Genomic DNA, 27,166 nt, shown 5'->3' with positions numbered 1-27,166 from the left:
TCCCTCGGCCTCAGTTTCCCTCCCTGCACAGCGGGCCGCCTGCCAGCTGGCGTCCGGGCTGCGGACGAGCGCGGCCCGCCGAGCGGATCCCAGCGGGCGCGTCGCTCGGCCTCCGAGGCCTGGGCCGGGGCGGGGCGGCTCCGGGTCCGGCCGCCCCGAGGGACCCGCGGCCCCGCCCCCGAGGCCCCGCCCCGCGGCCCCGCCCCACCTCCCTTTGTTTCTCTCGACCCCGCCCCCTCCGCGCGTCTCCCTCCCCATTGGCCGGGGGGCGGGCCCAGGGTGCCGGGGGCCGTCGGGGGCGGGGCGCAGGGCGCGGGCGGGGCGAGTGCGCCTGCGCGGTGCCGAGTCCCACTGGAGCCTCGCGCCGGCCGCTGCTCCGCGGAGCCCGAAGCCGAGCCTTCGACGGAGCGTGGCCAAGGCGGCGGCGGCGGCGGCGGCGGCGGCGCTGAGGGGGAGGCGGCCCCGCCCCGGGCTCCATTGTTGTGGCGGCCGCGGCTCTGCCGACTGTTGGGTTCCGCTGCACTCGGCCGGGGCGCCGGCGGCCAGCGGCGAGCGCGCTGAGGCGGCGGCCTGAGGTGAGGCGGCGGGCGGCGGTCCCGGGCGGCGGGGTCCCGGGGCCGGGTGGGGTCCCGGGCGGCAGGGTCCCGGCGGGCCGGGGGTCCTCGGGCCGGTGTGGCAGCTGTGAGCGGGGCGCCGCGGGGTCGCGGCTCGAGGTGGCGGCCGCCGCCCTGAGCGACAGCGGGCCCGGCACCGGGACGGGGACTGACCGGCCGTCGGCCCGAGCGCCCGGGTATTGTTGGGACCTCGGGGTGGCACCGAGGGGGCTCGGCGCGCAGGGGCCCCGGCCACCCGGGACGTCGGGAGCACTGACGGTATCGGACCCAGCCCCCCCCCCAGGCGTGGCTGGTCCCCTGTTGTCTGCGTGTCACCGGCGGCGGCTCCGTGTGGCCTTCGCGCGTGGGGGTCCTCGACGTGCCGCGAGCAGGAGACCCTGCCTCTCCCTCCCGCCCCCCGTGGTGTGACCGGTTCACTGCCTCATTGGGGGTGACTGCGTGGACCCTTGATCGTGGGGACCTGGCCCCCCGCCTGGCTCACTGAGCGTCCGCGTCACCGCGGGTGGCTCTGCGTGGACCCGCGCGTGTGGTGCCCCGGCCCCCCTGCGAGTTGGGGCCCCTGCCGGGTCGGGAGTGTGAACCCGGCCTGCCCGAACGCGCGTGCGCGGGCTGGGGGCGCCCTGCGAGGAGGGGCCCTCCCGGGGGTCCTTGGGCCGGTCGGGGTGCGGCGGGCTGTGCGCGGGGGCGCCGCTGGCCTGGGTGGAGGGCTGCGACCCACCCTTTTCTTTGCCGTCTTCTTCGCCAAAGGAGCGGGAGCGGCGCGGCCGGACTGCCGCTGCCCCAGGACCCGGCCCTGCGCCCGCCCGGCAGGCCCCCGGGAGCGCGGGGCTGGCACGCGCGCGGGGCCGGGGCTGCGGGGCTCCCGGGCCGCCGCGCTTCCTGCCGGGCGCGAGGCTGGGCGGCGGGAGCCGGCTCTGATTGGAGGGAGCCGAGCCCCTCTGCCCCGCGCTGCTTGCTGCTTGATTTCTTCCGTTAGGACTGGGAAGGAAAAAAAAAAAATCTGGAAAAGCAGAGTTCACTTTGCAGCTCTCAGCGCCTGGAGAGCGCAGGAAACTCGCCCAGGATTTGGCGGGCTGGGAAGGCGTGCGAGGAGGAGAATCCACGCCCACGGAACGCGGCCAGAGGCCGTTACAGCTGGAGGTCAGGTTTCCGAGGGGCCGGGCGGGCTGGCGGGCGGGCGAGGCTGCGGACGGCCAAACGGCGATGTCAGCCAGAATCGCCTGGTGCCGAGGCCTGGCCGTCCCCTGCAGGCTCTCCGTGGCTCAGGCCGCTTACATACAGTGGAATCGTCCACTCAACCGTTTCATCAAAGCCGTGTAAACACCTGCGAGGGCCCAGCGACGATTGTCTTCCCCGAGCGGGGTGCAGAGTCAAAGTCGGGCTTCCCTTTTGGAGTGTTGTGGTCTCAGGCGCCCGTCTGGGCCAAGCAGCTCCGATGTCCAGACTGAAGTTCTCCGTGGAGGAGCTGATGTGTCAGTATGCGGACGCAGGACGAACATGTCACAGCCTCCGTTGTAGCTGTAAAGTCCTTAGCAAACCAGCCCTTCATCAGGGCCGTCTGTGCCCTTAACTCCTGCCCCCCTCCAGTCCCAGCTGCCATCACTCCAGCTGCCACTCCCTCTTTCTTAAGGTCTCACTGTAGGAACTGAGACCTCAGCGTTGTCTTCTCTCTGAAGCCTCCCCTGAGGTCCTATGTCCTGCCCTCCCAGAGCTGTGGTCTCGGAGGACAGGTGCTTCGAGGTCGTGCAGCTGGATAGGTGCTCTCACAGCTGGGCTCCTTTTGTGCCCGGTCGGGAGGAGGCAAATCCAAATGAGAGGGCCTTTTTCTGTACCGTGCATTGAGGTAGTGTGTGTGATTTAGAACCTGCAGTTCCTCAGCACTCCTGAGGGCTCTCAGATTAATGTTTGCTCTTGCTTCCTAGTGTTTGCTGCACAGGGTAGAGTACCTGATTAGAGGTTATTGGGTCCCATTCTGGCTCTGGAATTAAGTCACTCTGTTCCTGAAAAGCCAACACTCCTGGCTGTCAGTCTCCTCACGGTAGAGGGCCTTAAACTAGGTAAGGACCCCTTAGCCCTAGACCTTTAACTCTCTCAACCAGATACAGCAGAGGGACGTTCTCTTAGTGGTCCAAATAAGGGAGACCTTTGAAAATGCAGATTCTAAAGTGGAATTTGTCTTCCTTTTCTTTTCAAAGAGTATATGCTTTGTCTCAGAGTGAAGGACTGGAGTCTGTGGTGGAAGCTTAAGCAGTTTTTTAATATTGTCCTGCATGTTCTTCCTAATTACGTTTTACTTGCAACATCTGTACCATGTACAATTGGTTTGATGGTTTCCTTAACGAAGTAGTTGGGCGCAGAACTCTTGCCAGGAGGCTTTCGTCAATCTTTTGCGTGTCATGTGAAGTCTGCCGACTGGAGCTTCTGTATGTCCCAGTCTCTAACGGAGATTTTAACTTGGGGACTCTGAAATAAGTGGAATTTTGGGAGTGCCTTGAGTGGGTGTATGTGGTTTTGTATAATGGTTTAAAACATAGTTTAAAATGATTACATGCAAAAAAAAAAAAAAAAAAGCATCACATATTAAATGACTTAGAAAGCTCCAATTCTGAGGAATATAGTAATTAATCCTTTAAAATATTAACCTTCCTTCCAGTTGATCTGTTTGGTGAGATGAGAATTTGGTGGGCTTGATTTTCTTAAAGCCCTGTCTTTGCTGTTCTTATTTGGGTGATTACAGGGATTAAAAACAGATGACAGCTGCCTGGCCGGGCGTGGCTCAGCGGTTGAGCATCGACCTAGGATCCAGGAGATCGGGGTTCAATTCCTGGTCAGGGCACATGCCCGGGTTGCAGGCTAGGCAGCCAATCAATGACTCTCTCATCATTGGTGTTTCTATCTCTCTCTCTCTCCCCCTCCTTTCCTCTCTCTGAAATCAATAAAGATATGTTTAAAAAAAAAAAAAAATAGATGACAGCTATTTGGTCAGGTAGTGATGCCACGGAGTTACAATTTTCACTTAAATCAGTGGGATTTTTGTCTTCGCTTAACTTAAAAAAGGTGCTTTGTTTCACACTCCACGTGGTTTGTTTTGCTAGGGACCTTATTTTAGGAAAGGTCTTTAGAAACAACTGGATTTTCTTTGTGGTTTTTTAGACTGTATTACTATAATGTTTTCACAAAGCTTAACTAGTTAATGCTTGTTCTTTGCTGAATAGGTTTGATTGGTAGCAGGCCTGGTTTTTATATGGGTTAAATGACAAGGGGTCTTTCATGGAAGGGAGAGGGTGCCTGGGGTTGGAGAAGGTAGAGTTTGAACTCCACATTCAAGGTTGTCCGCTTGTTCTTTACTGAAGGAAGAGAGTAAACCTTACTCTTCTCCAGTGCCCAGACAGCTCGATTCAACTGCTTTAAAGAACTGATGGTGCTTATTTTAAAAAGATTATGATAGTCTATATATCCCCCTTTCCCTTTAAGTATGATTTGCCTGGAAATTGAAGTTCAAAGGTAAGTATTTCTTGACTATACGTCTTTGTTAACCAGCCCCTCACCTGTCCCACATCACCTACCAAATGTTTTTTTCTTCTTTAGTTTGCATTTTAAAGTCCTTATCATATATGGGTCTGTTACTCAGGCTACCTTAGAATCTTTTGGGTGTTGACAGGATGTATCTATACATCATGTAGTAAAGATAACTTACTTCAGTTCTTTTGAGCAGGAGACTTGGATTGGCAAGTTGGCCCTAGTAAGGCTTTTGTTCAGTCCAAGTCCTCTAAACTCCAGTTTTCTTGCCTGTGAATTAATTGTAATACCTGTTCTGTCTGGTTCAGGAGACTGTTCTGAGGGTAAAAGAAAGCATGAATGTAGTGGAATTTCATAAGTTGTAAAATACTATGTTGCCAAGGATTTTTAAAAAATGCTTCATTAAGAATTTAGTGAATCTGGGTTTCTCTTTAAAATCCCAAATGTTTAATATTCAAATGCTCTTTAGTTTGAGGTGTGTTAGGCAATTTCCTTTAGGATTGTTTTCTCTCTTTAATTGTTTGATATTTTAGTGTTTTGGGGAAACGTAAAATTCAACTTTCCGTTACTGTTCATCTTTTGTAACGGACTGCTGAATGTGTGCAGTTTAGCCTTTAGTGGTTTCAATTATGTACATTCCCATGAACATTCCTTTAATGAAGTATATTTTCTTGACATTTCAGTTCCTAAGCGACCTGTCTTGAGCTGGGAAAGTCAGTAGGCAGTCTGAGGTCAAGGTCGGCCAAGTGTTCCTGTTCACATTTGAAGTGACTAGCAGGCAGCCTGCATCCTGTGACCCTGACTTCAGCACCAATGTTTCCTAAGGCCTCCTCTCTGCTCCACTTTGGAAGCTGTTTGCGCAGAGTCTTTTTTTTCTTGCTCTCCCTCTGGCCTCTGCTTCCTCACTACCAACTACTGAGAGCCTCTGCTTCCCAGGTATGGCAGAGGGAAGGACACAGAGGCCAATAGAATGTGCACTGGCCATCAGAGAATTTATATGTTATAAACAGATACACTGTCTTACGGTTCAGCAGGCCTTTGTATAGAGTCCTTGTGCTATGCCCATGTACTGTGCTCCTTGCCAGATACAGGGTGGGACTCAGATGTGAGAAGCTGGACTCGAGGTCTGGTGGCAGAAGCAGGCCTGGATGGGATGTCAGTGCAGTGTTGTGGGTGCTGCCATGGCCCCACAGGGCATTTGGGGGCCAGGCTGGTGCAGCGGTCCAGCATTCCCCGACATGCTACTTAGAGTATCCCAGCCAGGACAGATACCGTTCAGTAGGTATGTAAGTTAAAGGAAGGGCAGTGAATTACCTGAAACTAGAATTGTAGATGTTCTGGGAAATTTAGAATTCACCAAACCTGCATTTTTCAGAATGAGTCTAATCTGTTGTTTTGGGTGATATATGGCCATCCTGCCTTTTGACTAAGGAAGTTAGTTGCCTCTTGTTGAACGTGGACACTGACATATTCTGTGGGATATTTTCATATATGTCACTGTATGAGTTTCCTATTGCTGCTATAACAAATTGCCACACATTGAGTGACTTAAAACAACGTAGATCTCTTTACCTCACGGTTGTGTAGGTTATAAGTCTGACTTGGGTCTCCCCAGGCAAAAAACAAGGTGTTGGCAGGGCTGACCACCTGAGCCGAATATATAGGGTGTCCCAAAAAAATGTACACACACTTTGAATAATTATAAAGGCAGTGTTTAGTAAAATACATTTCATTTTTCAAAATGAAATAGAATCTATAGACATTGTGTGTATACATTTTTTTGGGACACCCTGTAGTTCCTGGATGTTGTAGGGCCAAGACCTGTTTCCTTGCTGGCTGCCAGCTGGGGAACTGCCCTTAGCTCCTAGAGCCTCATTGTGGTACTTGCACATGACCCCCTGATCCCAAAACCGGCAAGGACCCTCGACCCCTACTCCCGTGCTCTGTCTTCCCCTTTTCCCCATCTCTCTAATACTTGGAGCGAGTTCTGTGCTCTTAAGGGCTCATGTGATTAGATCGGGGCCACCTATATAACCCAGGATGATGCCCCACCTAAGGTTTAGCAAAGTCCTTTTTGCTGTGTAATGTGACAGTCACAGGTTCCAGGCATTAGGGCATGGCCAGCTTTGGGGGCCATTATCCCACCTTCCACAATTACCAGATTCCTTTATGACAACACCCAATGAAGTTGCTATTGTTGCCCTCCATTCACAAATAAATTCACCAAGGCACCAACATCTTAAGCGGATTGACAGCACCCTTAGAATCCCTGTTTAGTGACAGAGCTGTTCATCTGCCTCACTCATGAGCTGATAGCATGATTACAGCAGCCAGAGATCAGTCAGAAGCAGAACTCACTCAGTTTTGCATTTTTGAATATTTAAGTCATCTGCTCTGATTACTGAAGTTTTGCCAAGAAGTCATTATAGTAATTATTAGAAAAAACACCCATGTGGGGAATTTGGGACCTTGCCATTTCTAGGTTTATGCGGAGGATTCCTTCAGGAGTGAGGAGTGCATGATTTCATGTCTTTCTAGAATGGAAACAGCTGAGTCAACCCAACAGGGATTCTCATTCCTGAGTTTCAGGGAATCTGTTTCAAGGCTGAAGCAAAGCCCAGTAAACAAAGTCTGTCCCTTCATCCACCGCTTGGGAGGAGGTGCCATCTTCCAGTCAGGAGACAGCTGGTGGTGGCTACCAAGTATTTAAGAGCAAGTGTGACCTCCTCTGGCCATGTAGGTGTTTGAAGCCGTTTTTCATTAGAACTTTTTTTCCTGACAGTAGACAAGAAGCTCTGATTTGAAATAAATTTCCTGTAAGAAACCAGAATCTTAATTCTGAGGCTTTATACCTGGCCTTCAGGAAGTTACCCACGGCCTGGAATCCTGTGCGGGAATTTTGAGCCTCTGTGCCCGTGTGCGTGTTTACTGGGGAGGAGCCATAACTTTCCACAAATTTTCAGAGTTTGGATTCCAGAAGGTTTAAGAATACACTACTTAATAGGATATTCTTATCTGTCAAGTATCAGATTTTGTTTAAAATTTTTAAACCCATTTTAAACAAAGTTATATAGAGTCTAGTTATATAGTTTTAAGAGTCAAAAATTCTGCAAAGCTTTGAACAAAAAAACAGCAACCACCTACCCCGCCCACCCTTCTCCACCCTGATTTTGCTCCCTAGAGTCAGCCCTTTCACGGTTTAGCTGTTTCTTCCAAATTTTGTGCTTGAGAGACATCCTGCTGAGGGAGAAGATAGTTTGGGTCACTTAACCTGTCCCTTCCTTCCACTGCCCACTTTCCCCATCATCTCAGTATACTGTGATCAAGGTTTCGGGTAAATATTCAGCAGCACTTATTATGACATGGAACTCTTATTCACAGCTGAGATTTTAGTCTATTTTGGTGGCGTTTCCTTTTTTCCTTTCTCTTGGAATTGATCATTACTCTGTTTTGTTCTGTTTTTATCTCTCCTGAGTTTCAGGGAATCTGTTTCAAGGCTGAAGCAAAGCCCGGTTTTATGAGGGATAAAAAGAGAACAAAGCTATTCCCCCAAAATCCCAAGAAGTTAAACCGCCTCTCCATATGTTCATGCACACCAGGGAATCACCCATCTTAGCCTTTTCTTAGGATAATTCTTCTTGACCCTTTCATTCTGCCTGTTTTGCTCTAAGCTGGGTGATCTCCAGCCTGCTTACACCTGTGCTCTTAGAGCCTCTGTCTCCCTGAAAATGCCTTTCCCCCTCTCCTGGGGAAAAGGCCTCCTTTTTAACTTGTCTCTCATTTTGATTGATCATCTTCACCAGTACCTTTCTAAGAAATAAATTTTTTTGAGATCTCGTATAATGTTGGAATATTTTACTCTCAAATTTAATTGATAGTTTGGCTGAGTATAGAATCCTGGGTTGGAAATCATTTTCCTGCAGAATTATGAAAGTGTGGCTCAAATAGCTGAGTTTGTATCCCTCCTTCTTTAGAGGTAACCACAGTTAACAGTTAAGCATTTATGACAACAATTTTTGTGCATTATAAATACATTGTGAGTGTACAATATATATTTAATAATATCCAACATTTTCTCACTTATTCAAAACATTTTCTATGAAATCCCCCTCTGTGCCAACATGTTTTGTTTTTAGAGCAACCCTGTTGTTGTGACCATTTTATGATGAGGAAGCAGAGGCATAGTTTGGGGACCTTGTCCAACATCACACAGCCAGTGAATATTGGGTTGGGGTAGGAACAAGCAGTCTGGCTCCAGAACGCTCGATGATTACTCTGGGTCACCTGTCAGAGCTAGTGACTGCCTCTCGAACTGCGCCTCCCATGAGATAGTTCACTTGCCATTTGTCTAAGTGGTACACATGAGCTTTCTTCACTTCTTTAAGCCCAACCCTAAATCTTGGCGTTGTCCCAGACCCAGACTAGGACCTCTTGTGGACCCAACAGAGGGGCTCTTCAGGCTGATCTAGCTGCTTGGAAGGTAGAGGTAGAATTGAGTAATTTTGCTAAAAAAAAAAGGCCAAGGTGGCTGGGCTTGTTCCTCGAGGGAAGAGGCCCTGGAGCAGCTGTATGACTTTGGACACTTGGATAGAAAAAGAGGAAGGGAGAGCTTTGCCCCGGAAGGGTGACCTTGACTGCAGAAATGCAACAGCAGGGAGCTGGTCTGGGTCTGCTCACTGTCCCTCTCCCGGAGCAGAGGGTCTGAGGGCAGGCATTCTCCCCCCCCCCCCGCCCCCCAAGGCCGGTGAGTAACTTCTGACCCAGCCCAGATTCCCACCCCAGCCCAAATGTTCCCCAAAGAGCTTTTTTTTAACAAAATTCCATCTGACTCTTAGCATATCTTATCTATTCTGCTTATAACAAAAAATGATTTCCATTCAGAAGAGTACTTGAGAGATAATACCATTCTAACAATGTTACAGATTAAAGTTCTGTTTTTGATGCTGAAGAGGATGTAAGAGGCAGGAATTGGCACCCCCAAGTCTGTAAGGGCAGGAGTGTGGGCGCCATGGAAAGGCCATTTCCCAGTCACTATCCCACGATGGGAGGCAAAAGTGACCTACCCCAAGTTGGAAAATGGAAAGAAATCTCTCTTTTGGTAACAGTAAGTAAGTCTAGGCACCATTTCATCTCTGAATAAAAGGTGACACCCTGTTACCGAGGTGTCCTAAGCTTCTCCCCAGGGGTGAGGTGGGGCCCGAGGAGGGTGTTCCCAGCGTTAAGTACCCTGCACCTGTCAGCTCCTTTACACAGAGTCCCATTTAGTGCAGTCTCAGAGGGAAGCAGAGGCTTAGAGATGTGAAGGGAATGGTTCCAGGTTACATGATTATAAGTGGAAGGTGAAATGAACCAGCCAGGGGTTTGCCTTCAGAGCCCTTGATCTTTTTTCAACACTTGGTCAGTTCCCTGAACGGTGGGGAGTGACCAACTAAGAACTTGAGGAAGCGGGTTTGTGGGAGGAGGGCCTGGCAGGTGTGATGCTCTCTCCAGACCTAGAATCCACCTCCCTGGGCTCCTAAATTATGGACTGAGCATCCGGAGGGAAACACCCGGTGCAAGACCTTCCTTTGTGGAAATAGACGGAGAGCAACCACACAAGAAAGGCAAAAGCCTTTCAGAGTTTAGGGTTTGATAGAGAAAGACCCCAAGGCAGCCAGGGAGGAGTGGGAGAGCTTCCTATTGGAGAAAGTGGGGCTCAGGGGTCCCCTGTTGGAGTTGGGGGTCCAGGGAGGCTGGGCAACTACTTAGAAGGGGGGTGTTGTAGGTGACTGGTTAGGGAGAGCAGGCATGGTTGGCTTTTTCAGGTTAGCACTGAGTTGGAAGTGGGGCAGAATTAGGGAAGCTGTCAGTTACTGATCCAGGCATGGCTGATTGTCATTGAAGTTACTGCTTAGCTTCCTGGATTGTCACTAGAGATAGTGGCTGACTTCCTGTGGGTCTGACTCACCACAGAACGTTTCCTGGGTGGCTGCTGCAGGTTGTGGGTCACATTCTGTCTTTACTGGAGGTCTGGCTGTTGTCTGTCTGGACAGTCAGTCTCTCGTCCTTCTCTTGGTAAAAATATTAACTGACAAATTAAATATGCTGGGAATTCTTTAGATGTTCTGTGTCCCCTGGAAGAGATTTTTCACACTGACATTAATCAGAGTGACTGCAAACTGTTAGACCATCAACCTCAAAGATGTAAACTATAGGATGGTTCCCACATTATTCCCTCGGCGGCGTCACATTTTTACCCATCCCTGTGAACATGCTTTTGTCCATTGCTGGCTTTTTGTCCTCGGTCTGCGGTTGATCCAGATCCCCGCACAGGTCATCTTTGTGCGTTTCACTGTTTGCTAGCCTGGCTAGTCCCCAGTCAGTCAAGCGTATTGTTGCACTTTTATCAGTACTGCGGTGTTGATTGTGGGATTTGCTAATTGGAAGGATCTCAGAAACCTCCTAGGTCAGCCCACTGATTTCATAGGTAAACTGGGATGCGAAGCCAGGAGTAAAGTCCAGTGCTCTTTCTGCCTCAGTGTGATCTAAGGAAAGGGTATATGTGTGGTCTAAAATGAAATCTTTCCATAACTGGGTTTTATTTTTTTCTATTTCTGCCTCTTGTTATCACAGAAACTCAAAGTTGACCTTTACCATAAATGTAGAAAATATTCATTTATTTACATACAGGGTACCTTTTTTCCTACTCACTCATTTGCTGTTTCAACATGATTGAAAGGTCATACATAGTTAGCAGCTGAATTGCCCCCCCACCACGCCAAGACCTTTGTTCATGTCCTCACAATTGCATCTTGTCATTTACTAGGTTCCTAACTTCTCTTGCTCCTCTCCAGTCTGTTTGATCTACGTAGATTAAATCCTACATGGTACCCTGCTTCTAGCACTCCATGTCTATGCAGACTCAGTGATTTTCTACTGTTAGAGGAAGTGCCGATTCCTTGACTTGGCATTCAAGGCCTCCACAATCTGGGTGCAGTCTACTAGTTTGGATTTCTTTCTTTCTAGTACTGTTGTCAACTTTACATATGCTGGTTCCTTATGCCCCCTCCTGAAGCCCAGTCTAAGAGCCGACTTAGAATTTGAACTTCCCCATGTGCACATGTTCTCTCTCCATCCACAGTGCCATCGCCCCCTCTGCCTCTTAACATCTTATCCACCTTTCAAGTCTTGAAATGCTCCCTCTTCATGGTCCCTCCTCTGACACCCATGTTTAAACTTCTCTTTTATCCTTAGGACTTGGACAGTGCCTACACTTCTGTTTCTCATTTAATTAACATAGTGACCCTGTGAGTTAGGTATTATTAGTTGCCTTATGTCTTTTATAATTGGGTTAAAATATTTACTTTAGTGCTGTATTTTTAATGTAATATAAGCAGTGGAACAACGTTCAAAAGGCCCTGGAAAAGGAAGTCCCACTCCCATCACTGGTCTCCATCTTGTCACCACTGCCACCTGTTTCTTCTCAATCTTTCCACAGGTGTTCTGTGCACAGTCTGGTATTTATGGATAATTGTGTCTTTTTAATCATATAGAGGCAGGCGGAATGGAAACACGATTCTCCACTGGTTTCCTGTTATGTGGTATTTAGGTTGTTCCCAGTCTCCGTGTGAGGAGCAGAACTGTGGTGTACACAATCCGTGCGTCAGTGCATGAATGTGTCCACAGGGTGGGTCCTAGAGGGGGACTGTGGGACCACAGGCATGCACACTTATGTTTGGATGGTAGTGCTGGATTCTCTTCATCAGGGTGGACAGGTGTGCTTCCTTACTGCCAGTGAGGAAGAGGGCCTACTTTCTACACCCTTGCCCACACAGTGTGTTCGTAAGTGTTTTGTTCTTTGCCAAGCTTATAGACAGGTGAAAAAATTGCTCCTGTTTTAAAGACAGGAAACCAAAACTAAGAGATTAGGTAGGCAATTGGCCTGGTCTCACTGTAGATGGTTGAGCTACAACCTGAATTTAGTTTTCTAATTTCAAAGTTTGTTTTCTTTGGAGGCAAGCTGGTAAGAAATATATATTGCCTTTGACAAGTTAATAATTATGTACTGCTTAGTGCCTCTCCTGGGTCATAAACCCCTGTGTGTGGGGAAAGGAATTTTGAGATTTGGAGAATGCTTTACTGAGTCTCGGACATTCCCGAAAAGGCAGCACAGGCTTCCCTGCCGTCCGTCCGTCCGTCCGTCTGTCTGTCTATCATCTATCTATCTATCTATCTATCTATCTATCTATCTATCTATCTATCTATCTATCTATCTATCTATCTATCTATCTATCATCTATCTATCATCTATCTATCATCTGTTTATTTTTGAATTAAAAATTTTACCCTCATTGGAGAATATTTTTCCATCGCTCCTCAGACGGGGTGGGGGGGGGGGGAACGGCGATGTGAGACATCAATTAGTTGCCTCCCTCATGTGCCCCAGCGGGCTGGGGGTCAAGCCTGCAAATAAGGTACGTGTGTGCCCTTGTTCGGGTTCCTGGGATCCGGCAGTCCTCAGGCTGACGCTCTAACCACTGAGCCAGACCACTAGGGTCGTTCCCCTGCTTTTTAATCCTGAAACCTGTCTAAGCTGTCTATAGACTTTTTAAAGCTTTTGCTATAGAGATTTATTCTGAGGTGACGACCAGGCATTTTGTCTTCAAGGATTGATATTTTCTAGGTAAGGAAAGGGAGGGAATTTTGTTAGTACCCGTTTTAATTTGTGAAAGTCTGTTGCGTTCAGTTAATTATGTTTTCTCTATGATTTAGAAGATTGGGGGAGCCAGTACAGTTTAGAAATTAAGCTTTCCTCCTTGCTGATTGAACTACCTTTCCTCCTCTCCTTTACCCATGATAGTGACAGCATCAAACCTGCCTCTAAAGCTGCTGGCTTTACCTGTCATTCAGAGAAGCGTGACTCCCTAATGTGGACTGTTGCACACCAAGTTTAGTCCAAAAAGATTGTGGATAGAAATTCAGATATTGTCAAGCTTCCGAGAGATGAACTGAGTAGTGCAACTCATGCGAATTGTGTGTGCATAAATGTACATTTACTTATGATAGGAATCATAACACTGTTAAGACAGCCCTTCACACTGAAAGTGTGTGTACACTCACCTGAGAGCTCTGTATTCAGGGAGCAGGCTGCTAGTGTTGTGGATCTGCTTTGAATTTGCTGATCAGCCTTAACCTTTCTACTTAGGTGGGTTTTGTTTTGGTCATTGGGCCAACAATAAACTCTGTAAATCCCCTTCCTCTGTCCACCAGATTCTTTCTGATGGATGATCTTAATATCTTGCTGGGCTTTACTGTTTTCTTAACAGTGTGAGCTGAGGGCCTGGGTGGAGCAGTTCCATGAGAAATCATGCTCATCTTCTCGTTGTGCATATTCTTGAGTCAAGCAGTTTTTATGGGGCTGCATACCAGCATTCTTCTGGGAGCCAGGAGACCTGGCTCTGTCCCATTGAGAGCAGTAACCAGTGGAGCTCTCCCGGGCAGGCCAGGCTGGTTTCCGAGTCCAAGTGGAACAGCACTGGTATGTTTCCTAAGTGGCCTTCCAGCCTGGTATTCACTGACCTGTTCCCTGCACTGTGCCAAGTATGACGGAAATGACAAGCAAACCAAGGTTCATCTGTGACCACTAGGGGATCACAGTCTAAACTCAGACACAGGAGGAAGGCCAACAGCACTGGGCAGGTGTACAGACCAGAGGAGCTGTGCTTTCTAATTCCTCTGAGTGGCGAGCATGCTGTGAGGAAGGCATAGGCAGAAGGGCACGAGGTTGCCTAAGAAAACTAAAGCCGTCGAGCCTTGCATTCCCACCAGAGAGAGGATAGAGGGATGGTGTTTTGTGTTTGCAGCACCAGAAAGGTGCTGTGGTTCACCTGTGTGCCCAGCCTGCACTTGACATTCAGGTTCATTTAGTTTTATCTCCTATTTCCACCTTTCTGACATACCTTCTTGTTTCTACAGGGAAGTTGCAGTGAAATCCTTTGAACACTTGTAGAGTAGATGCTCACTGAGAATCATTCCAGTCGTGCTGAAGACAAAACAGGAAAGGTGAGTGTGTCTTTCTCAGTGCCTTTGGGCGAACCATGATGAGTTTTGGGTGTATTTGCTTCCAGATCTTTCCCAGTGCACTTACAAGTACTTATGTGAGGTTTGGGGTATTTTTAAAAGCAAAATATGAGTGCATGTCCACTGTTCCTGTACTCCCCTGCCCCCGCAGTCTGCTCAGACACCTGTCAGGTGCTACAGTGAAACCTAGTCTACTCCCTGCCGGGGACTGCAGGGGAATGACAGCGGGTGCTCACGCTCGTGCACGGTGCACCCCCCACATGCCAGTCCTGCAGGCTGAGCTCAGTACGCGAATTGAGTCTTAGGGTTTTCATAGCAAACCTGTGGGTGAATATTGCTATTTTAACATGTTACAAATGGTAAGACTGTGGGAGAGAAAGCTAAGCTACTTCCTCAAGCTCATGGCATTATTTCCAAGAGAGGCGACACATTTTAAAAACTCTTGTTAAATTCAAGTTATTTACATCCACTCATTTCAAGAAACATTTTTTGGTGCATTCTGTCGAGTGCTGCCCAGGAGCTTTTCCTGAAAGCATGTGTGGGACGGAGTTGCAGGGGGGACAGTCCATAGGCACTTGGGGGGATAAGGGGCTCCAGAGGGGATCTCCACACAGTCCTTGGGACATCCATTTTTGCTACAGTCTGGCGCAAGTGTAGTACACACTTTTCAGAGACACTTGGGTTTGATTTTTGTGATGGCTCACCTGAGAGTGAGTGACTGTCATTTCAAACTGCCTGAGTCGTGGCCTGGAAGGTCAGTGCCAATGCCCCTCTGGTTGGCCAACTGTCACCCCCAATCCTATGGGAGGGGGAGTCACTCTGGGACTGGAGTGATGGGCCTGGCCAGCAGGCAGCAAGAAGGCATCTCATAGTGAGTGGATTTGACGCTGGTTTCGATGGGTCAGGCTTTCCTGCTACTGCCCACTTGGAATAGAAGTTTCCACTCGTCCCTGAGTTTTGCTGAGGGACTTCAGGGGCTAGAGCAGGGCCTGGATGTTTGGTGGTCGAGAAGCGTGTTATGCATGTGCAGTCAGAAAACTCTGTGACATGGAAAGACTACCGTGGGCTGGGTGCTGGAGGGTGTCCAGCACTGGGTTATGAGAGTCTCTGCAGCAGCCAGCATTGGCCTGAGCACATGCACTGGGTTCCTGCTACATGCTTTCTCTGCTCTTCTGGCAAATTTTATGTGGGTGTCTCCAAGACAGAAAGCATGACATCAACGTTTGCCACCAAGTATTTATAGCTGTGGTGCCTCCTATGTGGGTCACTTTTTGAGCTGTGGTTTTCTTTAGGGAAATTGTAGCTCTCCTACTCAGAGCACACCGCCTATTTCAAGGTAGTGTTCATTTCTGAACACCTTCAGAGGTGGCCTGCCAGCTAAAGGCAGCGGCTGGCAGGAAGTACCCCTCTGCATTTGGTATTTGATTGCCCAGGTGAAGAAGGCCCGCGAGTGCTGTCCTGGGATCTGTGATGCTCATACCCTCCCTCCTCTACCTCCCATTCCTCCTGCCCCTCCTCCCCCTCCTGCCCCTCCTCCTTTTTCTCCTCCTCCCCCAACCCACGTTTTAAAAACATTTATTATTAAAAACTGCGCAAGTATTTTGGTGAGTACAGGCGGCAACCAATCGATGTCTCTCTCTCATCGATGTTTATCTGTCTGTCTCTCCCTCTCCCCCTCCCTTCCACTCTATTTGGAAATCAATGGAAAATATCCTTGGGTGAGGGTTAACAACAAAGAAATAGACACACATGCTACTTTTTTTTCTTACTGTACCTGTTTCATTGTCAGGCTTGTGATGTTCATGTCAACAATGCCTCAGAATGTCATAGGCAGCAATCAGAACAGTAAGAAGACACAGAGCTCTAGCTTTCAAACTTCCTCATGGATGTTTTATGGTGTCCAGCATATAATTGGAATTGAGGTCTCACAGAAGCATGCTTGCGATGCACCAGCATAGTTTCTATCCCACTAAAATGTGAAGCTGGTTGCCTGGAGAAATTGGATTTCCATGGGCAAAACAATGAACCTGACCCACCCCTCACACCTTATACAAAAGTTACTCAAAATGTACCACAGACATACATGTAAAATATAGAACTATGAAACCGAGGGGAAAAAACATAGAAAATCTTTGAGATTTGGGTCTAGACACAGACTTCTTGCTTAGATTCAACACTGGAAGTACAGTCCATAAAAAATACTCATACATTAGACTTAAAAAACCATTTGCTCTGCTGAAGACCCTGTTCAGATAAAGACAAGCTGTGGGCCGGGAGGAAGTATTTACAAACGGCATATACGATAAAGGACTGGTGTCTAGAGTAAATAAAAACTCTCAAACTTAATAGTAAAACAGCCCAATTAGAAAGTGGGTGAGAAACACGAGACATGTCATTGAAGAGGAGACAGGTGAGGAGACAGCAGGTGAACCGGCTTCAGTATCACCAGCCATTAGGGAAACCAAATTAAACCGCACTCCTGTCAGAGTGGCTACAGTAAAAAACAGTGACACCACCCAATGCCCGTGGAGATGCTGGAGCACTCAGTGTGGCTGGTGAGAACATAAAATGATACAGCCCCCTCTGGAAAACAGTTTGGCAGTTCCTTAAAAGCAGCTAAGCCTGCAGCTACCGCAGGACTCACAGTGTGCTCCTGGGCGTCTGGCCCAGACATGGAGACCTGCGTTCACACAAAAACCCCGACATGAGTGTTCACAGCAGCTTTGTTCCTAACAGCCAGAAAGTGGCAACACCCAGAGTCCTCTGGGGTGATGGATACACACCCTGTTGTCTATCCGCACCGCAGATACTGCTCTGCCATGAAGAGGACCAGACTGGGTACCTCCACAACCTGGGTGAATCTCCAGAGAATTACCCTGAGGAAGAAAAGCCAATTCCCACATAGGTCATTCCATTGATAATACCTACCCCCTCACTGGGATTACAGGGTTTGTCTGTGACATGCCAGGGGAGCAAGATCTCAAATGCTTGGGGGGATAACAGTTTTGCAGCTGCTTTTATGCATTTCAATTTAATGAGAGAACGAAAGGAAGATTACCTGAGGTGGGAGAAAGTAAGGCTAGGTTACAGGGTAGTTAGCAAGACAGTGTTGTCTCTGGAGGGTGTTTCTGTCAAAGGTGTGTTACCTGAGGGGCACAGAAACAATGGACAGGGCAGGTTTAAGGCAAAGGTAAACCTCTTACTAAAGAAATTAGAGGCCTGGGGCAGGACCACCCACCAGTTAGGGATTTATGATCTGATCACCTTGAACAGATTAGCTGGCCAGGGGTTAAGGAGTGGGGAGGAGGCAGAGGGAAGTGGGCATGGATGTCAAAGGGCAGCCAGTGGGATGCCTTGGTGAGGAAATGTTCTGTATTGGATGGATTGTGTTGATGCCAGTGTCCTGGGAGACTATACTATGGTTTTGCAAGATGTTACCCTTGGGAGAAATTGGGTAGAATACATGGGATCTCTCTGTATAGTTTTTATAACTCATGTAAATCTAGCTATTTCAAAATAAGTTTAATTATTAAAAATATGCTGGTTGCTAAACAGTCTATCGATTTCATTATCCACTGGAAAACCCTTCTAGAGAGTTTAAATAACTTTTGTTTTTGTTTTTTTGCTTTGTAAAAAATCATTAATGTTTTTGTAAAAATGTTCCACATACGTTATAAAGACGTCAAACAATATAGACAAGTACACAGGTGACTTTTAAAAATCACCCCATGTCACCCCCAGATATGAGTGCAGTATTTCCTTCACCATACGTGTGATTTGCTCCTTTCCCCTAAAGACTCTCCTGGCAGGGATTACCCGCATATTCACATCAGGAAACCAAACCTCAGGGGATCTTGATGACTTGATTGAGGTCAAATACTGAGTTAATGACCAGACTATAACTGGCTGCTCGGCACTTAGATCCTCCTTAATCCCTTGTCTGGTTCTAGAATCAGAAGGCCTTGTGTCCTGGTTCTACTACCAGTGGGTGTCCTTGTGGACGTCCATTTCTGGGAGTTTGGGTCTCATTCTCTAAGAAATGGGCACAATGAAGGACACTCAACACGCCACGTGAGGCTGCCAGGAGGAGCCCTGAGACCTGGTGGAAGTACTTGGTAAGGTGTTACATGCATGAGGAGTGACATTGCGTAAGCAGCCTTTCTGGAACAATTGTATGAACTTTTTACATGACACGTATTCGCCGGTATCACACGCTGCCCATGACAGGAGACCCAGTGCAGGGCCGCTCACAGTTTCCTTGGAGTTAGAAATGCCCAAGAGGAAACCCCACCCCCACCCTTGAGCCTAGGAAGCAGGAGGCTCTGCCTGGCTATATTTGGTGGCTCTGTCCCAGCGTTGTGGGGATGGGACTGCGCAGTGAGTGGTAGAGGAGAAAGCTCTACTCTGCTGACTGGTCAGCCCACGCCTGGGAGGAGGGAGCGGAGCCATTTCATGGGAACTTGCCAGAGTTTTTCTTCCCCCAGCTGCTCGCAGAAGTGACCAGCATAACAAGTAACAGTTCTGTTAGAAGCAGATGGACTGTTAGTCCAGGACACTTACGGCTTCTGTGGCCTCGAAACAGCCTGAGACAGAGCTGCCAGGATGCCCAGCTTTCTGGGGAGTGCCGGTCAGCCAGGTCTGGAAAAGGGAGAGGGAGGAAGCCCACACCTCCCACCAGGCCTGGGCGCTGGGGTGTGGGTGCAGGAGCGGGTCCCTCAGGTCACGGTTCCTAACTGCTGTAGGCTGCGGTCATCTTTACCTGTGACACAGTGACCTGCAGCAAAGCATTTCTGTGAGGGTGAGATAGGACAGTGTCATAAGGGATGTGGCAACTCGGGAGGCTGCCGTCCTGAGAGCTGATGTGAGCGGCATGTGGCATACAGGCTGCTTCAGATGCTTGTGGAATGAGGGAGGGAGGGAGGAAAGAAGGTGGGAGGAGGAGGGAGGGGATCTGGTCCTCCTTTGCTTGAGCTCCCCCAGCTACTGTGAATGGAGCCTATGTCTACTGTCCCGCCTACTGTCCTGTCTGCTTGGTGGGATGATGGCTGAGTCCCAGCTTTAACTTTTGATTCTTTAGAACGGGAAAAGGGTACTTTGGGTACTTCATTGGTTGATGGTAGAAATTCCTTTTCATTGCTGTTAGAACCAGGAGCTGGAAGTAGCCCGTCTTTTTATACTTTACCCTCTCAATGAACTTTTAGCCAAAGTGAGACAAGAGAGGAGGGACTTACCTTAGGTGACCTTGCTAATTGGCAACTGGCCAGGACTAGTCCCCAGCTCCTGCCTCCCACCAGAGCTCTGTTTCTGTACTGGGCTGCTTTTCTGTGTCCACCCGGATACCGCAGTAAATCTGAAATGTGGCCATGCTCTTTGGGGGAGGGCGCTCTCTCATAGAGTGGCAAGTGGCCCAGACCTGGAGTTTTCTTCTGTGCAGCCTTCTCGTGGCTCAGAGTTAATCCCTGGGCTACTGAGGCAAAGATAAAGGAAGTTGTTTTGTATGTAAACTCCACCAGAGTGTTTTTTCACCTGGGAGTTGGTTTGGTTTGGACTGGAACAAATCTCTGACATTGGATCCTCTGTCCAAAAGCAGAGAGAATGGTAAACACTCATCTCCCCCAACCTGGATCCCTGGTGCTTAGTTAGCATCTTGGTGAGCTGAGCCCCAGTGTGTGTCTGGAACTGTGGTTTGCAGCCCTAGCTGTCTGAGGGGCTTTCAGAAGAGCCCTTGTGCCCTCACCACACCCATTGACAGATTCTCCAGGAAGAGCCGGGGCATCTGCAGGTATGACAGCTCCCTGGTGGTTCTTAGGGACAGGGAAGGTTGGGAACTTGTGTCCACGGTGAGCCAGGGGTCCCAGGTGATGCAGCTTCTCCTGCTTTCACCAGCTTAGATGGCTTTGGGTGATTAGAGAATGTGGGGTCAATAGATGTGGAAATTCATTAATGCCACGCCCCGCTAATGTCCACCCTGGGTGTATTTACCAGTTAACTCAGTTTGTTCTGATGTCTGCCCATTCTCTTCATGGAATAGTCACTTCACAGTTAATTAGAACTACAGTAAGTCCAGTTTGTCTGGGATCTGATGTGCTCAGTGACCTTGTACCTTGTCTGTGCCTGACGGTTATAAACATACCTCTTTCAGCAAGGGCTATGGAGTCGGGCCTGTCTGGGGTTTGCTAACTAGCTGTGTAACTAGCTGGTAATAACTAGCTGGGCAAGTTTTAAAACTGGTTAAAACTGACTTTGTCATGTATAGAATGGGGTGACAGGCACCATTCTTGTCTTAGGATTGTTCTGAGGTTTAGATGCAAACACATGTTAAAGTGCTTAGCTTAGTGCCTGTGCCTGACACATAGTCAGTGCTCAATAAAGTCGCCATTATTGTGTCAAAATCATTTTTTTTAATCCTCACCGGAGGACATGTTTAGAGAGAGGAAGGGAAGGGGGAGGGGACAACAGTATGAGAGACACATCAATTGGTTGCCTCCTGAATTCGCCCTGACCAGCGCCAGGGATCAGACCTGCAACCCAGGTATGTGCCCTTGACCAGGAATCAAACCTGTGACCCTATGATGCATGGGCTGGTGCTCTGTCCACTGAGCTACCCATCCAGGACATAATCCTCATTTTTAATGTGAATATTCAGAGCTAATAACTTTGCCAAAGATGCTTCATCTATAGCCCTTGAACCTAAGATTTTTAGTTTTAACTGGTAGGGTTAACGTACCACTTAAATATTAGCCTCTTGAGTACCCCAAATTTAAATGGGTATAGTTGAGGGATTTCATAAGTGGAACATTGTGCCTGGAAGCTGATTTTAGTCAGTATGAATGAGCAATCCTGGGGCTTTGCTTGCCTTTTTGGTCTCCTTTCTTCAACCTTCTATGTGACTTCCAGCACCAGGGAAGTGAATCACTGCCACCTCACTCGCAGCCCCAGGGGATGTGATCTCAGCTGAGGGAGCTCAAACTGGTCTTGTGTGCTTCCCAGGCACCTGTGCTTCATCTGCCTAGCTCTTGTCAACCTAATCTATAGATGTGCACCTCTTTCATCTGTTCCCACCAAACTCTGTCTGAGCAGGACTCTTGTTCTTGTCACAGCATGGTCCTCTGCATTCTGCCCTATCAGTGCTCACTACACATTCAGCAAATGATAATCAGCAGAACACAGGTAAACCCACACAGGAAAGTTTACGCTGCATCAACCAAACATAGTAAATCAACTTGTTAGTGCGAGTTTATGTTTTAGTACTAACTTGGTTCAGTAATCCTTTATTGAGTGTCTTATAGGCTAGGCATTGGGGACAGAAAGATGGTATTGTATGGCCCCTGACCTCCTGAATATGCAGCCTAGTGGGGTGGACAGGTCCACGGACGTGTGGCTGTAGTAGAACTCTGGTAATATCAGGATAAAGGTGGCACTCTGTGCACCTAGAGCAGGTTGGTATTTGATGAACCCCAGCAGTCAGCCAAACACCACTGAAGTCACTCTTCACATAGTCACACTTGTGTATTGTATAGAAGGTGCCCTACTTTAAATAGGGGCTGAATAAACTGGTACTTCTGGAATGCAACCAGTGTCTGTCCCAGAGTCACTCTGTTCACGCTAAAGAGCTGCGTGCCTGTCCCCCCACACCGTGTCCACTGTCTTCTCCTGATGAACAGTGACCCCTTGTGCTCCGTGGGACTGTGTCTGCCTTCTTCACCACCAAATTCACCACCTGACACAGTGTTCAGCACGTGGTAGGCATTTATTGAATGGTTATGTGAGGACTTTTAAATTTTAATATCTTGTTACTAAACACCATTCTTACATATCTATATTCTCATTTAACCCTGACAGCTGTGAGATGGGCAGTGGTTTCCTCCCCTTTTGTAGATAAAAAAATTTCATCAAATGAATAATATATGATAGATTCATGGGTTGAACTCTGGGTTCCATATCCTAAGTCCAGATAGTTTTTTGTTTTTTTTCTGAACTTTGAGATTCTTCTACAATCCTGTATTTTGCGGAGGGTCATTGGGAGGAGGCACAGGTAAGGAGGTTTTATGATCCTCAGACTCAATAGCATTTAAAAAGTTAAATTGTGTTGACACCTAGAATTATTGAGCTATCTACTGTGGATGCTCAGAACAGAAATCTTTGTATTAGAAGCAAAACGTTTCCACTCATAACCATCTTGGGATAGAATGGGAAACCCTGACATGGATGGAGTTTTTGTGTCTGTTCTTTGGCCCTTAACTCTCTGTCCCTCACAGCTCTCTCATTCCTCCCCTGCGCTGCTGCTCTGCCCTCTCCCAGCAGCTAATTCCACTCGTGTCTGCTGTCGTACGTCATCCCTGAGTATCAGAGCAGCTGATGTTTTCCTCCACATGATCTGAAAATTGATATCACATAGACAAAACAAGACAAGTTTTAAAGAGTGTAACATTTCTGCCTGATTGAAAGGAAGTATGTGCTCACTGCAGAACATTTGGAAGTAAGATGATAAAGAAGGAAATAAGCCTTATGAGCAGTCACAACCCTGTTAACGCTCAGGCTTGTGCAGAAAAGCACAGACGCAGCAGGCCGGCTGCCTGTGCACGGGGCTGCCGTTGGCCGGCACCCGGGAACTGGGATGACGGGGGACCCCCGCCCTCGCTGATGAGCGCAGCTCAAGGGCCTGAGCTGTTTGTGCAGACAGTGTGGTTGATGCCTGGACACCTGCTCTCCTGCGAGTCTGGAGTTTTGGGAAGTGTCGGGGAGGGTGCCCATGTGACCAGCCCCAGTAAAACCCTGGGCACTAGTCTCTGGTGGACAACATTCCACAGGTGTTTGTCACAGCTCAGCGCTGGGGCCTTAAGTGTGCCCATGCGCCTCCACTGGGACAGGACGCGAGAAACGGGCCTGCTTTCCTGCGGGCTTCACTCCATGTGCCTCTTCGGTGCTGCTTCTGCTTCGTGTCCTTTAGCTGACATAGATCACAGCTGTGAGCGTGCCCGGTGCCAGGTCCTTGAGTCCTCTAGTGAGGCATCGAACCTGGGTGGTCTCGGGACCCTGACAAGGGCTTGTTCCTCTTCTTTTTCTAACCATAAATAATAATGTATATGTTTTTCATAAAATGGGTATTAGGTCATATTTTTGAGATCTCTTTTATTCAACAATATCAATGAGCATTTTGTCCTATCAAATATTCTTTCAAGACGTTTCTGTTTTTCTCAAATTGTATCTTAAATGCTTATGAAATGTTGGAGTTGGAGTTTTACAGTTACACTGCTGTTCTGGGTAATGAAAATTCTTGTTTTGGAGCACATCAGCCTGCACACCTCCGGTTCTTTCCTTAGGATCAGTTGTTCCTGGAGTGCGGTGGGGGGAGGATGTGGTCATATGCGGGCCCGTCTGGATGGATGTGTCCCACTTTTCCTCAGGGGCAGTCTCCACTCACACACCTCACCAAATTCTCACTGATACTAAGCATTGGCACTTAAAACAATTCCTTGCCACTTTGATAAAACATAGGTGGCATCATTCTGATTTGCATTTCTGAGTGTTAGTGAGGTTGACAATTTGGCATGTGTTCAGTGACATTTTTCTTTCCTAACTTGTCCATATCTTTTGGATTGCTGGTGATGGGAGTTTTTCAGCTGCCCAGATGGTGCACGACTGTTGTGAGCTGTGATAGTGATCACAGAGGGAAGGCTCTGGGTGGTCATTGTGCTGTACCGCATGGGCCTTATATTGGGCATGGCAGGTGCTCACGCAGTGGGCTTTGGTGGTGGTGAAAGCTGTGCCATCTTTGCCCCTTGGTTAGATGGGCACTGAGGTGTGCACTGTAGTTAGTATGAGCCACAGGGAAGATGCAGGGACATCTGTGAAAGAATGTGATGGCCGTGGCTGCTCTTTGGGGGACCATGGACATGGGAAGGAGGCCCTCTGTGGACGTGGACTTGCTGCTGTCATAGTAGCACAGGCTTCTCCACCAGGATGTGTCCACATATTTCCTATGAAATATGCAGGCCTTGTAATGTGAAAACCTTAGTAAGTGAACGAACCCCCATAATTACAGAAACCACTCAGGATGGTAGTGGGGACACAGGAAGAAAGGAGCTTGTGCTGAGAGTGCCTGTAGGGGGCCTGTGGAAACACATGTCATGGGAAGACGTGGTTCAGATCAGCACTGAGCAGGGCAGGGCTGGGCGACGGTGCTGTAGCCACAGAGTCCCCGCTATCCTTTGTGGTGCTCGGGATGGACTGCCGGTCCAAGTGTCCCCTCTACCCCTTCCAGGGGACAGGCTGCCATGGGAAGGGCAGTACCCCTCTGGCACTGCCAGACCTGGGGACATTTGCATCTACCTCACATCACTGCCATCATTTCCAGGTGCGGGCAGAAAGCATGGCTAGACACAAGCAGGCAGACGGGAAGGGATGGAGAAGGCTACTGAAGGTGGGAGGTGTGTTTTTGACTGTTTATTTGAGGTGGCATGGGAGGTATCTCATGATTATGGAGTGTAACAGCTAAAGCCCCTCAAACCCCTTGCGTGACACAGTCACATAGAACATTCGTGTGCGTGTGCGTGCCTGTGAGCATGTGTGTACTTATGTTCCTGTGTGTGTGTGTGTGCACGTGTTCCTGTGTGTACGTGCATAATGAATGAAGAATCTCACTGTTTTGTATAATTCTGAATTTTTATTTTGTGTCTTTATTACTTTTAAGTTTTAATGACATTTGTAATTAAAGCAAGATTACTTTTGAAAATTTGAAAAAGACACTAACTTGTGACATGGACAAATTACTGAACCTTCTGTCCCTCAGTTTCTTTGTCTATGAAGTGGGGGGATATGGTACTGATGTTCGAGGTTTCTAAGGAGAACTAAGTGAGAAAACTCAGAGCCTGGCACCTTATAAGTGCATAATAAATGCTGTTATTATCTCAGCATTTTATTGGAAACAGAATTATGGTTTATGGTATAAATACCACTGGGCTTGTTGCTTGTCATGTTGGAAAGAATTTGACTTCGATTCCATGTGAGTGTGATGGAAAAGCATCATTTGGGGTGTGAAGAGACTTTGGTGGGCCTCTTGGCTGTGGGCCCTGGCAGCCTCCATCTCCTCATCTGCAGAAGGGACCCTCATGTTGCAGGACATAAGCAAACATGAACATTGCCTGAATGCGACGGAGGGCATGGAGGAAGCAGTACTCACAAAAGAATCGAGTTGGTCTGTCCTGTGCAGATAGCTGGTCCCTCTGTCCCTGTACGTGCTACAGGCCCGAGTCAGGGTGTGGAGCCCCCCGACAGTCCCATCTGCTCGTGTTGTCATTGCTGTCATCACAGCAGCAGCTGAAGGGACAGCTTGCCTTGATTTGCATATTTGGGTGTTTGTGCTATTTATAAACAATTAGAAATGGCACGGAAGCCTGATTATGGCCAGCTGGCAAATCCAGCCAAACTTGGACCCATCTGTTAGCACACTCTGCACGGGTGCAGGCACAAAACATTCAAATAAACAAACACATTTGCCCGTCTTTAAAAGTTTCTCTGAAAAATGGCATTCAGCTGTTGGCCATACGGTTTGTAGACTTTTCCCAAAATGTCTCAGTTTGACTATCAGCTGTTTGAAATCAGAAGCCACCCTAAAGCACGGCCATAGTTTTTATCCCCCCCACCCCCCATTATGAGGACAGAGGGTGAGGGTCAGTTTACAAAGGCTCTCGACACAGTTAATCTGCCTGTTCTTCCTGGGTGACCTCGTCCCTGTTTGCATCTCCATGCATCGGTGGAGACGGCCTTTCTCCCTTCCCTTGCTGTATTTTTCTCTGTATACGTGTTTTTTGGTTTGTCTGCCTTCACCTACAGCAGTGAGGGTCTCCGAAGGCCGAGACTGTCCTCTCCTGTGTTTGCTGCTCTATCACCGGTGCCTGATGCATAGATTAATACATAGTCATTGAATGAATGGGCTGAGGGAGCATATTTTTCTCCCCCTGCGCCGTCATGCCAGTGCTTTGTAAGAAGCTGTGTCCACAGGGATGGAGGATTATAAGCAGTGAGGTTGCCCAGGTGGCTACCTGTGGCTTTTCACCCCAGCACCTGCCCTGGAAAGAGGCACAGTGCTGCAGTGGACACATTGTGCTCCTTCCAGAAACTAGCCCAGTGTCATAGCTGTCCACCTAGGGCATGACAGCTGCCCTGTGCAGGGAGGAGCTGCTGTAGCCTAGTCACAGGTGTTTAAATACCCTGTGCAGATGGAAAAAAAGCCTGAGGCATAGGGAAGTGATTTGCCCAAGGTCACCTAGATAGAGATGGACCCAGGAGGCACATGGATCTTCTGAAGGCTATGAACTGTGCATAACCTTGTTACTGCTAGAGCCACCTTCCTGCCTCGGAATAGATGACAACAGGGAGAAATGTGCTCCCATGTCACAGGAAAAGAGAGAAGACCTACCCGCTTAAAGTGATGCTCACAAATCTGTCAGAGGAAGTGGCCATTTTTCATAACTTTGTTTCACAGTGCGTTTAATTTTCTTATAAGTTTTATGAAAAAAATAAGATAATTGAAGGAGTTTGGGAACAGCAACTTTAGAATACAAGGGAAAAAAATCAAACTGGGGAATTACAGTGTCTCTTTTACTCTCAGCCTAGAATGTGGGCACTTCAGACTCGCCTGAGGGCTCGCTCTGGTCTGACAGAAGCCTCGTGTAGCCAACCATCATCTGCGACGTTAGAACAGCAGCTGCAGTGCCAGCTTGACCTCCAGCAGCGCCCTTATTAATTTTAAATTTGAATGACAGGAGAAGCATATGGTGGGGTGGGGAGCATACGATGTGCGGTCAGTGAGAGCTTTCACCCCCGTGCGGTCCTGGGATTTGAGGCTGGCCCGTCCTGCAGAGAGCCGATCATTATCTGCCCTCCCCAGCTGCCGGGCTCCTTGTCATCCCAGATCCAGAGGGCGGCCCCCATTGTCCTCAGGAAGACAGATTGCCAGTGGAAATCACTGA

General features: G+C 48.5%; 1 protein-coding gene across 3 annotated transcripts in view; it reads left to right on the top strand.

Moving 5' to 3' along the window:
• The first annotated feature begins 457 nt into the window (after positions 1-457).
• Positions 458-27,166, top strand: part of AFAP1 (actin filament associated protein 1) — a 100,481-nt gene continuing 73,772 nt past the window's right edge. Inside the window, exons 1-2 of one of the 3 annotated variants that reach the window (XM_087828385.1) lie at positions 458-575; positions 14,088-14,174. The gene's annotated coding sequence lies outside the window, so the exon portion shown is untranslated. Of the gene's footprint in view, positions 576-1,705; positions 1,755-1,907; positions 2,672-14,087; positions 14,175-27,166 lie in introns of those variants that run through there. The other 2 variants (XM_016195798.2, XM_016195797.2) reach the window with 2 other exon arrangements.

This window comes from Miniopterus natalensis, chromosome 1 (assembly GCF_054644295.1).
Source record: "Miniopterus natalensis isolate mMinNat1 chromosome 1, mMinNat1.hap1, whole genome shotgun sequence".
Lineage (NCBI taxonomy): Eukaryota > Metazoa > Chordata > Mammalia > Chiroptera > Miniopteridae > Miniopterus > Miniopterus natalensis.
The sequence above is the reverse complement of the archived record's forward strand: the minus strand, read 5'-3'. Positions and strand labels throughout refer to the sequence as shown.